General features: G+C 37.4%; 1 protein-coding gene and 1 long non-coding RNA gene across 11 annotated transcripts in view; one reads left to right on the forward strand and one right to left on the reverse strand.

The window, feature by feature from the left end:
* Positions 1–14498, forward strand: part of LOC108385954 (uncharacterized) — a 95658-nt gene extending 81160 nt beyond the window's left edge. For 4 of the 6 annotated variants that reach the window (XR_012132128.1, XR_012132130.1, XR_012132132.1 and 1 more), the window contains 5 exons: positions 1582–5938; positions 7222–7419; positions 11197–11326; positions 13349–13431; positions 14010–14498. This is a non-coding gene — a long non-coding RNA (uncharacterized lncRNA). The remainder of the gene's footprint in view (positions 1–1581; positions 5939–7221; positions 7420–11196; positions 11327–13348; positions 13432–14009) is intronic. The other 2 variants (XR_001850441.3, XR_012132129.1) reach the window with 2 other exon arrangements.
* The window catches only part of MKLN1 (muskelin 1), a 375358-nt gene that overhangs the window by 301473 nt on the left and 57511 nt on the right, over positions 1–16374 (reverse strand). The gene's annotated exons all lie outside the window — the stretch shown is intronic.

Consider the following 16374-nt stretch of genomic DNA (forward strand, 5'->3'; position numbering starts at 1 on the left):
AATGTAAGTAGGAGGAGAGAGCCACCATAAAAATTTTAAATAGAAAAACTGGGAAAATCTGCCCTTTGATAATCAGTATCAATGTTTCTTGAGCCCAGCAGACATTGGCTGGCACAATGTCCTGATGTTTGCAACATAAAAGAGCAAAATTTCTTTTGAGTTTGAAAATTTCCAGTTAAGTCTGCCCAAACGTGAGCATTATGAGATATGTTTGGAAGTGAGGGAAGAGAGATTTTATTTTCCTTTTCATAAAGAAACAATCAAATAAATAAAAATTACCTCTGCAAGAGAAGGAACCGTACAGGATATATTCACTAAGAAATGAATGGAGTTCAAATTGACATTAAAAAAAATCAAACATTAGAAAATTAAAAGAATAAACCTTGGCTAAGGGGAATATTCAGTTTGCTCATAAGTGGCCTAACTAGTAAAAATGGACCTTGATATGTAATATAATAACTGGTCTAGCACCAGCACTGGCCAATCAAAATAAATATCCAATTAAACAGAATGGATATTTGACCCTAAGACTGGAATGGCCAGACTAATATGTACAAGCTTAAATATGAACCCCGATTATTTTATATAGTCATGAGAGTCAGCATAAACCTTATTTGTAAACCAAAAAAGCAGTATGGAAATACCTTATTGTAATATTTTTAGATGCTGCTGAATTAGGCATCAGATCAGGGATATGTAGACAAAAATAAAAATATCTGCTAATTTCTATTGAACTCACATTCTTGTAATTGCTTATGAACTGGTAATTCTTCCTTTCTTTACTTCCTGCCATCATGTTTCAGATGAAATAAACATTTTAAAAAGTCAGGTTTTGGGTCTCTGTAGACTGTCATCATAAGACCATGTTTAGTGCCTGAGTGCAAGTTGCATTTAAAAATTCTAAAATATCTATTTCCATATCAGAAATGATATTCCCATAAAATCTACAGTGGCTTATTTTTAGGTGATGGGATGTGGATAGTTTGTTTTCTTCCTTTTATTATTTTGTGTTGTTTTAAGTTTTTTCAATAGGTTTTTTTTTTACAACTCATTGAAATAATGATTTTTTTAAACCTCTCCATTCTATTTACTTAGCCAAAATTGTAGTTCACAGTCTTCTATCCTATTAGCTAATTGATTTTCTGAATATGCTTCCCCAAAACTCAACATCACTTTCATTTTAAATTCATTTTAAAAGAATCTCCCATATAGCCAATGTGAAAAGGCAGCATATCTGTTTCCGAAGATCTGACGATCTCTGAAAGATTTTCTTTTGTTATTTTTGTTCTTTTGTGTTGTCACATCTAGTTGTTTCATAATACTGCTGGATGCTCCAATTTACTTTGAAGAGAATATCATCATATATACAGTTTAAGTAACTTGGGAACACATTGCTCAACTTACATAGTATTTGTAAATTTTTTAAAGATCCCTGGATAATTTCAGAGATTTTTGTTGTTGTACTGGGAAGGAGTAAAACAGTGAGTTGTCAGAGTGACAAAAGTGAATGAATTAGGGAGAGTCTTTGAAAATACTGTGTTATAAAGGCTTATAAATTCTTTATATAATTTTCCTTTTCAGGGTATGACTCTCACAGTATAATTGGGCACCATGGACCAATAAAATCTCCAGTGTTTTTAAGCCAAATGGTTCAGCCTCTTTGCATTCCTCATGGACCTTAATGGGTAATGTTTACTTGAGATGAGGGTTCTGGATCAGTAACAAATTAAAAAATAGTTGATTTCTTTAAGAGTGATAGGATTAGGAATAAGTAATTTCTTTTTTAGATGTGATTTGTGCTCTGTCTACCCATCTATCACAAGTTAAAAAAAGTAGAACAATTCTCATCTTTGGATGAGATGTATCTCATGACTGAATCAAGGTCAGGCTGGATGATTATCAGATATGCTCTAGAAGAGACACATTTAAAGAAAACTTGGCTAAGATGACCTCTCAAATTCCTTTCACCTTTAAATTCTGTGCTCTGAAGTTTACCCTCCAACCTTATGGTGGTGATGCTCATATTCGAAGGACAAGAATCCCTTCTGTATACCTTCTTTACTTTGTCTTGAAACTACAGCTTTTGTGAGACTGGCAGCTCTGATAATTGAATGGGAAATCAGAGTGTGTGGGAAAATATTCCTAGGAGACTCAGAGCTTCCAGCAGTGGAAGGACCTGCCCACACTCCATATAACTGAAAAGACTTACAGCAGTTTGGAGCAGGGATACAGCAAGGCCACTCTTGACCAGGAGAGGAGTGAGTGTGTATGAGTACATGACGTAGATGAATATGCTTACCCAATCCCATCTCAAGGAGATCTTTCCTGCTTTCTGTATTGTTTTTCATTTTAAATGAAGTCAATGGTCTTTTAAATTGTGTAGGAAAAGAGAAAGTATAATGTACAGGGAGAGATAGAACAAGAGTTGAAGAGGAAGGAAGGCAAAAATAGGACTATAACACTGTACAAGCAGTCTTTCAGCTTGTTGATTTCAAGCTATTTAACCAAATACACACACACACTCTCTCTTTCCCTGTGTAAACATGTCCTATAAGGAGGTAAGTTCAAGTCTATAACAGCTTCGTTATTTATATTTTATAGTCAGTAATATAGTCCTTGTAGCACACCATTTGAAAAAAATGAATGTGCCACGTAGTAGCTTACAAAGGCTACCCAGACTGTATAACTAAAAAAGTTAAAAATAAAGTTAATTTTGCCTTAAAAGGTTGCTCAGTCTTTTTCCCTTTGCAAGTGGCAGATGCATTCACTTTGATGAATGCCCACTTGATTGAGGCGCTAAATAATGATATTAAAATCCTTAAGCATGTTTATAATTTTTTTATACATGGCTTGATACCTAGCCTTCTTTTTCTTATATTTTCTTCTGAAAGGCAGAATCAGTGTTTCCACAGATGTCCTAGATTTGAGAAGAAGAACGAACTTTGGGGAACATCTCACCCAGCTCCCTTATGCTAGGCAATTAATAAAAAAAAAATATCCAATTTTATAGGTAAAACAACCAAATGTGGAGAGGCCAATTGCTGGGTAATAATTTTTAGTTATTTTAAATTTTTTATAGTAATGCATATTCACTGTAGAAAATTTGAGAAATGCAACAATACACACACACACAACCAAAATTATCCTGGCATTAACTTGTTAACATTCTGATGTATAGCCTCGTATGTATGAGGTCGCATATATATGGTCACATACATACTTTATGCGCAATATTTCTTTGAGAAAAAAAAGAAAAGGCAAAGTGAAAGAGCTGTTGGTCCATCTGATCCAAATGTGGAATCACTGTCTGCACGTTTTAGCCATCTTTTATTTGTTTCCTCTACCCTTAGGTCTAATCTGACAATAGATTGTGAAAGAGGTGCTGGGTTTCCTATTTAGAAAATAGTACTAGGATCGTAGGCAATTCCTTACCTTTCTTTTCCTGAATAGTGACCCAAGAAATTGTAAAGGAAATGTGATACTGCAAAAATGGCTTTATTTTTGTGAGGTAACAGTGGAGGTCCCCATGTTGACAGCTGCAAAGGCAGTCACGTGCTTAACAGAGCAATGAGCCCTACAAAGGAAGAAGTTAACTTTAGCTTTGAAAATCCTTTTATCCTCCATGATTTTGATGGTTTCAAATTTGTCACCTGAATGCGATATTAACATAATCATCTGCATTTCAGTTAATGAATGCACCTGCTTCTAAGACTTTATTTTAGCAATTTTAATGAGCTCTTCAAAAGAGTTTGCCTGGACTTACTTCACTGCTAGAGAAATGGCAGCTGTAAGCAACTAGCAACACATTCAGTATTTGAATCAAGCTCTGTGAAGTTGTTAAACTCGAGAAGGAGTATCTATCCATCTGTCTGTGATAAGGGAAAGGGAAACAAAACTGAGATGTAGTTGTGACATTTGAAAAAAGCACTAGAGTAAGTGGAGCTGGTCAGAGACGGTACTCCCTGCTTGGCCGTAATGTATGGATCCCAGGCAGTTCATTTAAACTGTCTAAAGCCAGTTTCTCATCTATATAATAGTACCTATCTCATAAGCTTGTTGTAAGGGATTAAATGCCTCACCTGTTGAAAGCACTCAGTAGTGTTTAATTTTATTATAGTTACTATGTTTATTAAGTAGATGTGCCTTTAGACAGATCAAATTCCGTTTGGCTGTAAGTTGTAAGGTGGTTCTTAGGTGAATAATTGCTCATTGAGATGTATAGTAAGAAAAAAACCAAACTGATCTCTTTTACTTAAGTAATCAGGAAGTCTATTTCAGTGCTGAATCATACTTCAACCCCACAGTGAAGATGATTGAAATGGAAGGTGTCAACCAATCCTGTACGCTATTTAGAAAGTCTAAATCTTATGTAGATATAAGGATACTGGGATAGTTATTTACTTTTAATATCTATTTTAATACTTTTTATTATATTATAAATGCATTTCATGTTTATTATACTCTGATTTCAACATCACTTTTCATGCTGGTGATCCTCCTCCTTTTTTTCCATATGCTCTTCTGTATACTTTAATTTGAAAAGTAGTAATAACCCATCCAACGCTGAATTGATTGGAAAATGAAAAACAGAACAAATGTTGCTTTAAAATATACACAGCAGATACATTGCAGATCAATCAGAGGTAACACCCTGGAATAAAGATGCCACAGATTCTCTCTCAGTAAAATAGGTAGCATAAAGGTGAGATAGCTGTTAAGAAAAAGGAAAATTCTCTTGTTCTCCTTTTATTTTTTTCAATAAAGTTGACACCGTTATTCTGGCTGAGATGCAAATAATTTATTTTCTGGATTCCTTTTCCCCTTTACACCATTCTGGCCAACAGTCTTGCCTCAATAATGGGGACTACTTCCTTGGTGTTTCACCCCACGTGCCACACTGCTGGAGAACTATGAGACAAGATCAGTTTAGGAATCTCCACCATCTTGTTACAGGGGTTTCTCTATGAAGTCATTGCATTCTAGAAACCACCAACTCAAATCTACTGGAGTAGGCAGGCTTCTGGTAACTGCTTGCATCCCCACATTTCAAAAGATCCACTTTATCCAGATTTGCAAGAGGCATCTTTACAGAATACATTCAGTTCTGCTCTTACACCTTAGCTTAGGAAACGAATAACCCCAAGGGAGCTCACCTCTAGCTGCCCTTTGACCATGTTTTGCTATTGAAGGCAAGCTGACTTCATAATGATGAGGTTTATGTTGTTTATGGCCTGGCTGCTCACAGCATGATCCTTAGAAGGGCAGCATCAGTGTCACCTGGGAGCCAGTTAGAAACAGAGTCTCAGGCCCCACCCCAGACCTACCAAACAGAATCTGCATGTTAAGATCCCTAGGTGATCCATATGCATATTTATGTTTAAGAAGTAGTAGTCCAAAGGATCTGCCTGAGACAGCTTTTTCCAGCAACAGAATTTCACCATCTCCTGTTCCAAAATTGTATCCGTCCACTTTCCACTGCCAGTCTCTACACAGATTTGTGCAGTGCTCCAGGGCAAACTGTCTTTTATTTTGGATGAGCTCCCAACCAGTGGGTCTTGTAGTGATTTGCATTTCTATGGTTCGGGTGTTCAACGTGACAGCCTCCCACTAGCCAAACCATACCCATTCCCCCCAAGTCATTTTGCCCTCCTTATTCCCACAGCTATAGTGTTACCATGTTCATAAATTATTGTTAAAGAAGGAAATTACCAAAAGAAAAAAATTGTCTCTATAAACCTGCATAGTTTAGAGCTAAAGAATATGTTAAAATTTTCCATCGTGGAAATTTCCCAGCTACTGGGCTCTTTAGATTTTTTTTTTTTCAGAGCTGCAAGCAAAGAATGGAAATTTCCAATTGCAGCATCAAGGGCTGCTGTTCTGCTGACTGTCTTGCTCAGCCGGGGTCATCTGCTTCTCTAAGACATCAAGGAATGCCAAGGTAGGTCTGAGGGAACACACACACTTCCTCCGCAGGAAGGAAGAATGTCTTTGTGCTGCCTCCAAGCTGTAATAAGGAGAGGGGCAGAAGAGGTGACATGCCCTGCTCCATCCACCTGAGTGTGAATTTTGTTGATTGTAACCACCTATCCGCTCATCCTATCTGACGTCTTTCCAACTGGCACCTGGCTGACAAGTCTTTTGTTTGTTAAGAAATCCCCTAAGGTGGGTGGGAGGTACAGAAAGAGGAGAAGAACCAACATCTGTTGAGGTCTACCCTTCTAAGTACTCCACCAGGTATCTGTCTTTCCAATGGGTTTCAGCCCCAGGCAAATTCACTATGGATTCAATGTGACCAAAGAAATGCAGTAGAATGTTCTTGGGGTGAAAGGGTTATACCCAATTTTATTTCCACAGTGGCATGTCAATCATTAGAATCCCATCCACTCAGAGCAAATCTGCATGCAGTGAGCTGGTCTCTGCCTCTGGGCTTCTCTACCCACATAGCCATTTTCTGGGCCTTTCTACCTGGACAAACATCCTCTGGGCCTCTTTGTCCACACAGCTGTCCCAGTCTCTGTTCTCAGCACTGCCACCACTCCAGCCTCTGCTCTGCTCTCCTGTAGCCTTGCAGCCTACCACCGTGTTACCCAGAGCACTGGGCAGGGCTCTTTATATACAGTCAATAACAATGCATTGTCCACATGTGTGTAGGGAGCTAGCCAACCACGGCCAGGTGAGAGTCCTGGCCACAGGAACCTTCATTTTATCAACAGTATCTTACAAATCATTTAAGTTTTATGGGTCCCACCCAAGGTTAGCTTCTGATTTTCTGCACTCAGATTTTGGAAACTTTATTTGTTCCCTGTGAGACAGCCCTGCTTCCCCTCAACTCTCTCAGAAACAAGTCATCTGTAAGAATCCTAAAGGTTTCGTCTCCACCTCTTCAGTAACATCAACAGCCTAGTTCCTTTTCACTGTAATTGAGTTGAAATATATTTCCATTCACAGCTGGTCCTAATGTCTGTGTCAACAGGCATCTAACGGTTCCCTAAACCCCATTATGTTCTTCCCCATGTACTACTGCTGCTCCTACAGAGGGCTGGTGGTGGCCCCTCTACCGAAGGCTCTGTGTAAAGATTCAGCTTCTTGCAAACAAGGCCGACCACCCTGACTGGCTCTATGCCAAAGAGAATATTCTTAAAATTAGATTGCATGGCTTGTCTGGGTGGTTTGAGAGTTTTGTTTTTGTTTTTAGTGTTTGGCTTTTCTTTCTTTTCCTAGATTTTTGGGGGATTCTGAATGACTCTAAGGAGCCAGGACTACCTGTTTACTCTCTTCTTACTGACAGTCCATGGTACTAGGAAAAGAACAGTTAAGGAGGATTTCTGACATCACCGTTGCTATTTGTACTTAACATATTTATTGAGGCTAGTTTGCTAATAATGAAGATATTCCAGGAAAAAAATCATCACATGGCTGGTGAGTTTTAAAAAGGATATTTATTCCCTGTCTCTTCAATTACATCCATATACATAGATAGCAATGACATCTTTGAATAAAGTCACCAATTTTAATGCTACCTGGAAGCGGAAGTGGTGGGGAGTGGGAATGGTCAAGCAAGAATATTGTAGATCTGTTTAGGCTTTAGTCTCAAAAGCTAATGTTTAGTCACTGGTAACTTCCATGATGGCTTTCTTTATCCTCTCGATCCATTAAAACTGAGTCTTATTTGCCTGGTGAAATTCTTCAAGATGGTAATTTAATATGGGTCTGGGTCTTATGTGGTATGTACCACTAATAAGCTTCTTTTCACTCTTCTCTGCATCTACCATTAACTAGAGGATATTGGCCTTCTTAGTTGAACACACTGATGATTCATATCTGTGGGTGGGGCTGAATAGACATATGATGATTATTCTTTTCCACTTTAGATCACAGAAATGGCTTAAAAAAAAATTCATGGTCGGAATACATGCTGGCTTAGTTGCTAATTGATTTCAATCATGGCCCAATTCCTTCCATCCCGTTTCACTGCCCCTTACAATGTGACTTTGCAGCACCTCCCACCAAAAATTGGAGTCTATTTCCTCACCCTTTGAATTTAGACTGGCCTTTTTATATGCTTTGGCCACTAGAATGAAGCAGAAATAACAGTGTGCCAGTTCCAAGCCTCAAGTGTGTGCTTCCACTTTCTTTCTTGGAGCCTGCCATTGCTTTGCGAACAAGCCCAGGCTAACCTGCTGGAGGATGAGAGGTCATGTGAACTCAGCCAGCTTAGATGAGGCCAGCCCAGCCCAGCCAGCCCACATACTGGCTGACCACAAATGCAAGAGCAGGCCCACCAAGGTCAGCTGGACCCAGCCTGGATTAGTAAAACAACTCAGCCAATTTATAGCCTCATGAGCAAGAGCAAATGGTACCTATTTTAAGCCATTAAGTTGTAAGGTGACTTATTATGAAGCAACAGGTAACTAATATACAGATAACCAATTCCCCTTTTTTTTTCTGAATGCCAGGAAGCTCAGAGTCAAATGTGAAGGCCAGTCACAGAACCTATGCTCATTCGTTTATTCATGTTTATTACACTCTATAGGGCTAACATATATGCAATCTCTCTTGACTTGTTAGTGAATTTTTTAAATTTAATATCCTATTGTTTGCCCTGTTGCTTCTAAATCAATTCAGTCCCCTGTTTTAAATATTTAGGTGGTTTTTACTTACCATCAGATTAGATGAGATGACTCTAGAGCAGGACTGGCAAATGCTTTCTGCAAAGAACCAGCTAGTAAATATTTCAGGTTTTTCAGGCCATACCGTCTCTCTCACAAATACTCAGCTCTGCTGTTGTAGTGCTAAAGCAGTTCTAGACTACATGTAAACAAACGGACATGGCTGTGTTCCAAAAAAACTTAATTACAAAAATCAGCAGTGGATAGGATTTGGCCCTCAGACCATAGTCTGAGGAGAGCTGGTACAAATCCCTTGATCTGGAGAGATCTATGTTACTATGCAAAAACGTCTTCACCTGTGCCATGATCTTGTCAACTTTATTTGTAATTCATCTCAATTACTTCAAAAAAAAACAGATAAATTCAGTGAATTTACTTCCTCTATCGAGAGACAAGAGGGGGCTGACTATAAAGCACTGCTGTATAGAGACTAACACATTTGTACCAGGACAAGTACTGAGCAATGGTAAAATCCTCTAGCCACTTAGGCTAACTAGTTATTTAGTTAATGCTAAAGGCCAGAGTGAAACAAGCGATGTCTCATTTGTTTTGTTTCATTTTCCAGTCTCTAATCTCAAACACTCATTTAACAAATGCATGCTGTATGTCACAGTGAGGATGGGGCTCCAGTAGTACTTGCCTACGGAGCTCCCTGAATGTATTGTGCTATTTCACGCCTCTCTAGCTCTGCACACAATGTTCCTTCTGCCTGGAACACACTTAGCCCTCTTCTCTTCCTGGCTAACACCCACTCACTGATCAAAACTAAGCTCAATGATACTGCCTCTTGGAAGACTTCCCTGAGTGCACCTCCACCTCCTCACCATCAACCTCCAGTCCGCACACTCAGTCCCAGCATTTATACTACTAAATTAATAATCAAAATAGCTGATGCTTATATGGTGCTAGGCACTTACTCTGTGGCAGGCTCTGTTAAATACAGTTCTTTGATTTAAAATTGTCAATATACATGCCCATTTCCCCAATCCAGTTATACATTCAAAAACATTGAGTACCTTTGTTGTGCTAGGCAAAAAGGATAAGTAAAACACAAGCCTATAGTATGGAGTGTAAGCCCACTGAGGACACATACTGTATGTCATTTGTCTTTACTTCTTAACACCTAGCAGTATCTATATCAGATATTTTAAATTAGGATTAGATGAATGAATGAATGACAATAGCTAACAACTATACAGTACACAATATGTGCTAGGCAATGTTCTAAGCTCTTTACATGTCTAAACTCATTCAATGCTCGTAACCACTTAATGGAGAGCTGGTACAAATCCCACCATTTCACATATGGGGAGTTGAAGGCATAGCAAATTTTTTAAGTAACTTGCCCAAAGTCATACAGTTAGTACATGACAGAGCTGGTTCCAGAGTCCATGTTCATAAGCCCTGTATGAAATGAAAGCTTCAATGACTCAGCATAAATCCATCGCTTTTCCTAAAAGCAATTCAAAGGATGCATCTCTGAAGATATGGATGGTGCAGTGGTAACAGTTATGTGCTTGGGCATAGGAGTCAGAGTTGTGTTCACATTTGTACTATGGTGGTCAGTGTAAGCAAGCAATGTTATAGGAGGTGTTGACAGTGCCTCCAAACTGTACCCTCACATTTACTCACAGAACATTATGGTCGAATTCTGAACTCCAAGCTGATTTCTCCCATTGCCCTCTTCTCTTGGAGCAGAAATGTATTAATGCTTAAGGAATGACTAGCACAGCTCTGCCAGCATATGACTGCTGTTTTGACTGTTCCCCAGTGGCAAGCAGGATTAAACAACAGATCTGCCCTCCACGCTGGCCTACTCAAATGGACACTTAAGCAAATTAGCATTTTGAAGACGACTACACAGGCATGTCCATAATGATGTTGAACCCGGCTGGCCATGTGCATTTTTTTAAAGGATTGCTGCCAGTCACTCACTGATGGCTTTGGAGGTCCTCATGGGCCTCCCAGGCAATACACACTCAGTGGGGAATACAGAGACAGGAAGAGACAGTGAGTGGCCTGCAGCTATCTCTGAGGACAGGTTTGCTTTGCTGAAAAAGAAAGAACAGATAGTTCTAATAGAATTTGGCATCTGAAACAAAAATGGGTTTGGAAAGTTTTAGGTTTGAGCATTAGGACATCAGAAAATAAAAGTGATTACAGAGTTCACAGTCCTTCTGAGTGTAGAACAAATGTGCTCATTCTTCTGCCTCTAGGCAGTTTTCTTGAAAAAAAAAAATTGACCTTTCCCTGTTACCCACTTTGTAAACAGGAGGTTGTGAAGAGGTAATTTGCTTGGTAGCCTCCACTGATGGCCTAGAGGATCTAACAAAGATGTGCCAGGGCCAGAACTAGCTCCCACAAGCTTCCGGTGCTCCATCAGAGTCACAACAGAGGCTAATAAGAATTCAGCGATTTAAGAATCAGGTCTTGAAAGGAACCATGTGTCATTGCAGAGCTGTGCAAAATTGTACCGGCAAGTACATGATGAGGTGTGAGAAGATACTGTCTTCTTTCTCCTCTACAGGATTTCATCCTGGTCAATAATTAACTGTGAGACTTCTTCAGGAAAGCATGGATTGCTTGGCTAGAAGACTACAGAAACATTCAGTTGACCATATTCTTGGACACCAGCAAGCGCATTTTTCAAGGCTTGGGTAGAATTATAATACCTTATTTTCTGATTAAAGTAATCCAAATGATATTGTATTTATAGCCCATTTCATACAGTGTAATACTTAATAATTCTCTGCCTGTTTCATTATGTAAAAAATCAAGTATGTATTAGAATACAGAAATATAATCCTTGCCTAGGGTACAAAGCAAGGATTTCTCATCGACACAATAAGCTCACTGAAGGAAGGGATCATGTCTTTTCTTTTGAGTCTTCCACAGGACCAAACAGAAGAGAAGAGCAATACTGGGTGGCCAATAGGGAGTGACCACGGACAGTGTCTGGAGACCTGGGTGGTTTCTGTGCTCCCTGCTCCACTCAGCTGTGTATAAGACCTTCAGGAAACACTTAAGTCTCTGAGATGCAATTTCCTCATCTTGAGATTGCCCTGCTTACCTTACTGGTTTGTTGGGAGGATCGAATAAGATAATATATGTTAAAGTATTTTGTAAAACAAAATTTGCTAGCACTAAAATGTCAGAAATCATCAGAAGAGGCACTTAGTAAATATCTGATTGATTTTTAATGATCAGGTATTGTCTTCCCTTCCCTCCTACACTCAGTTTCTTTAGGGGTTTTCTTTCTCAGAATTTAGTTTTATCTGAGTTGCAAAACCACTCCACAGCTTCCTAATATTGTGTGAGATCTCCCCTAAGGCATTTCATCACACAGTTATCTTAAAATTTGATTGAAATCTAAGCCAAACCAACCAAAAAAGTCTCAAGCATGCCATGGTCACATCTATCACACATCCAGGGCTCCTCGAGATCAATGCATTTATAACTCCCTAGAATTTCAGAGCCTTCTTTGTGCTGTCTGCCCACTCAGACTGTATCCTAGGCAAGGATTGTAGATTCTAGCACATACTTGATACATGAGAGTGGCAGATCATTGCTCTATGTGAGCCCAGGCCAGCTGAGAAGAAAATGAAAAACATGGCACCTTATATAAGAAATTTTACAAAGATGACACTATGAAACAGACTTTTAAATGATTCATTTATTTATAGTCTTCATTTTCTATTCTTAGCAAAGAAGACAATATCTCTGTAGTAACAGAATTCTGTATAATACATTAGAAAAAAATCTTCTTTCAAACATGGTTATTCCTCAAATGCTGCTGAAGATATAAAGTTTAGTCACCAGGTTTCTTCTCACTTAACTGGAGGGAAAAAGTGGAAACACTAAGACATAAAATAAGTTGTATATTCTAGGGATTATTTTAGATTTCTAATACTCCACCTAATATTCTGAGTCCAAATAACATGAGAGTAAAAATAACTAGAGAATTAATGACTTGTTTCTGAAACTTACCAGAAATTTTCATCTTACTGAAATTTTTCAATTAATTCATGGAAGCTATATGAGCCTATTTTTTCCAAGTTCAATCATATTTTCAACTGCATGACTTTTATACAGGGTTGAAGCATTTAGTCTACATATTAAATCCAGACCAGTTCTTTTTTCTTTTTTTGGTATCATTAATCTACAATTACATGAAGAACATTATGTTTACTAGGCTCCCCCCTTCACCAAGTCCCCCCCACATACCCCTTCACAGTGACTGTCCATCTGCGTAGTAAGATGCTGTAAAATCCCAGACCAGTTTTGAACTCCACTGGTAAATATTCTTATGGGGCATTAAAAAAGGAATCTCTTTTTCAGAATTAACCACTCCAGAACAGTGTCCTGAGACCCCATTTATTTTCTTTTTAATACTTTTTTACTAAGGAAATTTTCAAACATACCCAAAGGTATAAAGAATAGTAAAAAATGAACCCAACTTCCATCCTCATGAACCTATCATCCAGCATCAAGATATGGCCAATCTTACAAAGTCAATATTAGTAGCCAGTAAAATTAAATTCATGCTATAGGCCAATATATTTTAATGTTCAAATCTGACAACATGTTTATATTAATTTATATTACATATGTATATGTTCCTAAAATAATTTTATTTTCATCAGATACTTTTTCACTCTCAATCTCTCTCACTTCTCCAGGGGCTGAAATGAGGCCAACCTCTTTCACAATCAATACTAAAGGAAAAATACTTAAGAAGAGGAGGAAGTGGTGAATTTTAAATGTATTAATTTATTTATTCTCTTCCTATGACACCATGTCTTGCTCTCTTTGCCTAAAACATTGTAGGAAAATAGTAGTAATGGGAAAGGAAGCACTTCCAACAACAGAACTGATCCTTTGTCCTTTTGCCCGAACAATATGTAGCTAGTGGCAGGATGACGGCATCACTCCATTCTTGATACTAAAGGGAGAGAGGGACAAATATCACAACCCAAATGTTTGTCACCAGGGATAAATATTACAAACCCAAATGTTTCAAGGTGAAGTTTCTTACATATAATAGGTTACTTATTTATTTGATTTATTATATACATAAGAATTTATGCAGAGTATAAATTGTTTTCTGTATAGAATTACTATTTTAAGATTTACCAAAATATATACCACTTTGTAGCCAAATCATAGGGAATCTACAATATAATAATTTTTTTAAAAGAAGCAAATTAAAAATCATGAAGTTCGGTAGAGTTATATGGCTTTAACCAAACTTTGGTTTCTTCTTTTATATTGTTTCCAGTGGTAAAAACAGCCAAATTCCCACCTAGATGGTAACACTTGTACCATTTTCCTTAATTCTAGGATCCTTGATTGCTCTTGGGAACAAGTATACTGCTGTGGCATGAAGTGCAAGGTATAATTTGGAGCCAGACTAGAGAAAAAAGCTCCCTTCAGAAGTAATATATTCATGTAAACATAAAAGTTTCAAAAAAGGCTTAATAATGTCACCAAGTAATCTAAAGCTTAATTTCATATGCAAGTTCCTTACAGAACTATAACAAACTTGGTAAAACTGAAGCTTTCCATGGAAAAAGGTTTTAAAACTTCCTTTAAAACAAATGCAATGGAGATAGCAAGCCACAAAATGTACTGCATTGTTACTCATTATCATTATTTGCTTTATCACCCATGATAAGTTGTTCGGCATTCAGTAAAGAGTTCGAGAAATGTAAGGATGAGTACTTATCATAATTCATTCACATGTGGACTTTTAGAGTCTGGGATAGTAGCTTTCCTTTTTCCTACAATAGTTAAACTCTGAAAGGAATCTAGGAAGTGCTATACACAGGAGTGGCACTTAGTCAAAACAGGCTCATTTCCAGTTCTGCTTAAGACAGTTGGTTGCTGACTACATGTGATGTTGAAGAGGGTGAGAAAAATTAATTTCCTTAATGATTATATGGTGCCAATGGCCTTACTTCACTATTAAAGAAATAAATTGCATTTTTTCCTCAGAATATTCACAATGAATCTCTGAGATATAGAGATATGGTTTTTCAGTCAGAAAAAAAAAACATGTATTTTTCAAAGAGAAGTAAGCAGTTCCTAGAAAAACTGAACTTAGATGGAGAAAATAATGTCTAAAATAGGATCAAGCTAGTAAACCTAAGGAAAGGAGTTGGGGGAAGGAAACAACAATGAAGTATAACAAATAATAAAAATTAAAAGGAAAGAATAAAAATAAATATATTAGTTACCACTAAAATCTGAGTGAGTCAAATTTCCCCTTCAAAAGACAACCTTGCAAATTGGACTAAAAATCCAGAATTAAGCTCTGTATAAGAAACTAACTTCAAATAAAGTGACAAAGAAAGCTTGAATGGTTGGACAGATACATGTCAGGCAAATTCAAAAGCAGGAGTGGCAATATTAATAATCAACTTCAAGGTCAAAACATTAAATAGGAACAAGAGGATGGAATGATTAAAGGCACTAGATTGCCAGAAGCCTATGCAATGCCCATTCCTTTTCACCCTTGCTAATAAAACTTCGGTTTAATTTGTCACAGCAATGTGATCAGATACAAACTAGTTTTCCCATCCTCTTTTACAATTAAGAATGGGCATTAAGTTATCAGCAGAGGTTAGTGGGTGGGACCTGATAAAGTCTAATTCAGCTGAAGCTATTCCTTTTTGTTGCTTTCTTTTTCCTCCTTCCTGACTGGAATTTGTATGTGATGGCTGGAGCTGCAGGAGCCATTTTGCAACCATGACTCAGACAACAGACAGCACATATTAAAGGTAGCAGAACAGAAAGAGAAATGGTCATCCATTCCAGATGACCATGGAGCCACTATACCAGACCTAAACTTCTTACCATTAGGTATCTTTTATGTTGAGAAAAACACATTTCTATTTAAGTTACTATCATTTGCATATCATTTTGTATGCAGCCAGCTCAATTTCCTGCAATACAGACATAAATATGAAAAAATATAATAGCTATTATGCAGTAAAACACTAGCATAAAAATTTGAAAACCAAAACCACTAGAAAGGCAAGTAAATTTGATGAAATGACAACCATAGAGTAGTTTAATATGGCTCTTTCAGAATTCCTGTAAGTTTATTATACATGCATGAATATTATGTGTGATTAAATATAGTATAAATTATATATAGAATATATAAATATATTGTGTATATATATATATATACTATATATAATACTATATATAGTATAAAACCCACAAACATACCTTACAGAGAATATGCAATATTTTTGTATGTGTATGAAACATTTAAAAAGTCAATCATATATTTACCGTAAAGGATGAAAACTTATAATAGTTCAAGGTACAGAAGAAAGGTGCTGGAACCAGTCTATTCTATAGCTTGCTGGCAGAGCAACCTTGGGCAAAATCCTTAACCTTACTACACTTTGCTTTTTTTATCTATTAAGTAGGGATCATAATAGCTAGAAATTTTATCTTTTATAATTCGTATTATCCTTCCCAGCCTAGCATTTTCTAGCTTGATTTGCCTTCACAAAGCTGCTAGTGCCACATGTAACTAACTTTAGGTAGAGGTGCCAGACCATCAGATGGCTGTCATTGTTTCACAAGGAGGGTCAGCAGCAGGATAGAAGGTTAACATTTCTCCTGTTGGCCTCAATTGAACAGTGAACACAACACTGTCTAGCACAGAATTCAAGAGCACCAAAAGAAT

The sequence above is a fragment of the Manis javanica genome, chromosome 6 (assembly GCF_040802235.1).
Source record: "Manis javanica isolate MJ-LG chromosome 6, MJ_LKY, whole genome shotgun sequence".
Lineage (NCBI taxonomy): Eukaryota > Metazoa > Chordata > Mammalia > Pholidota > Manidae > Manis > Manis javanica.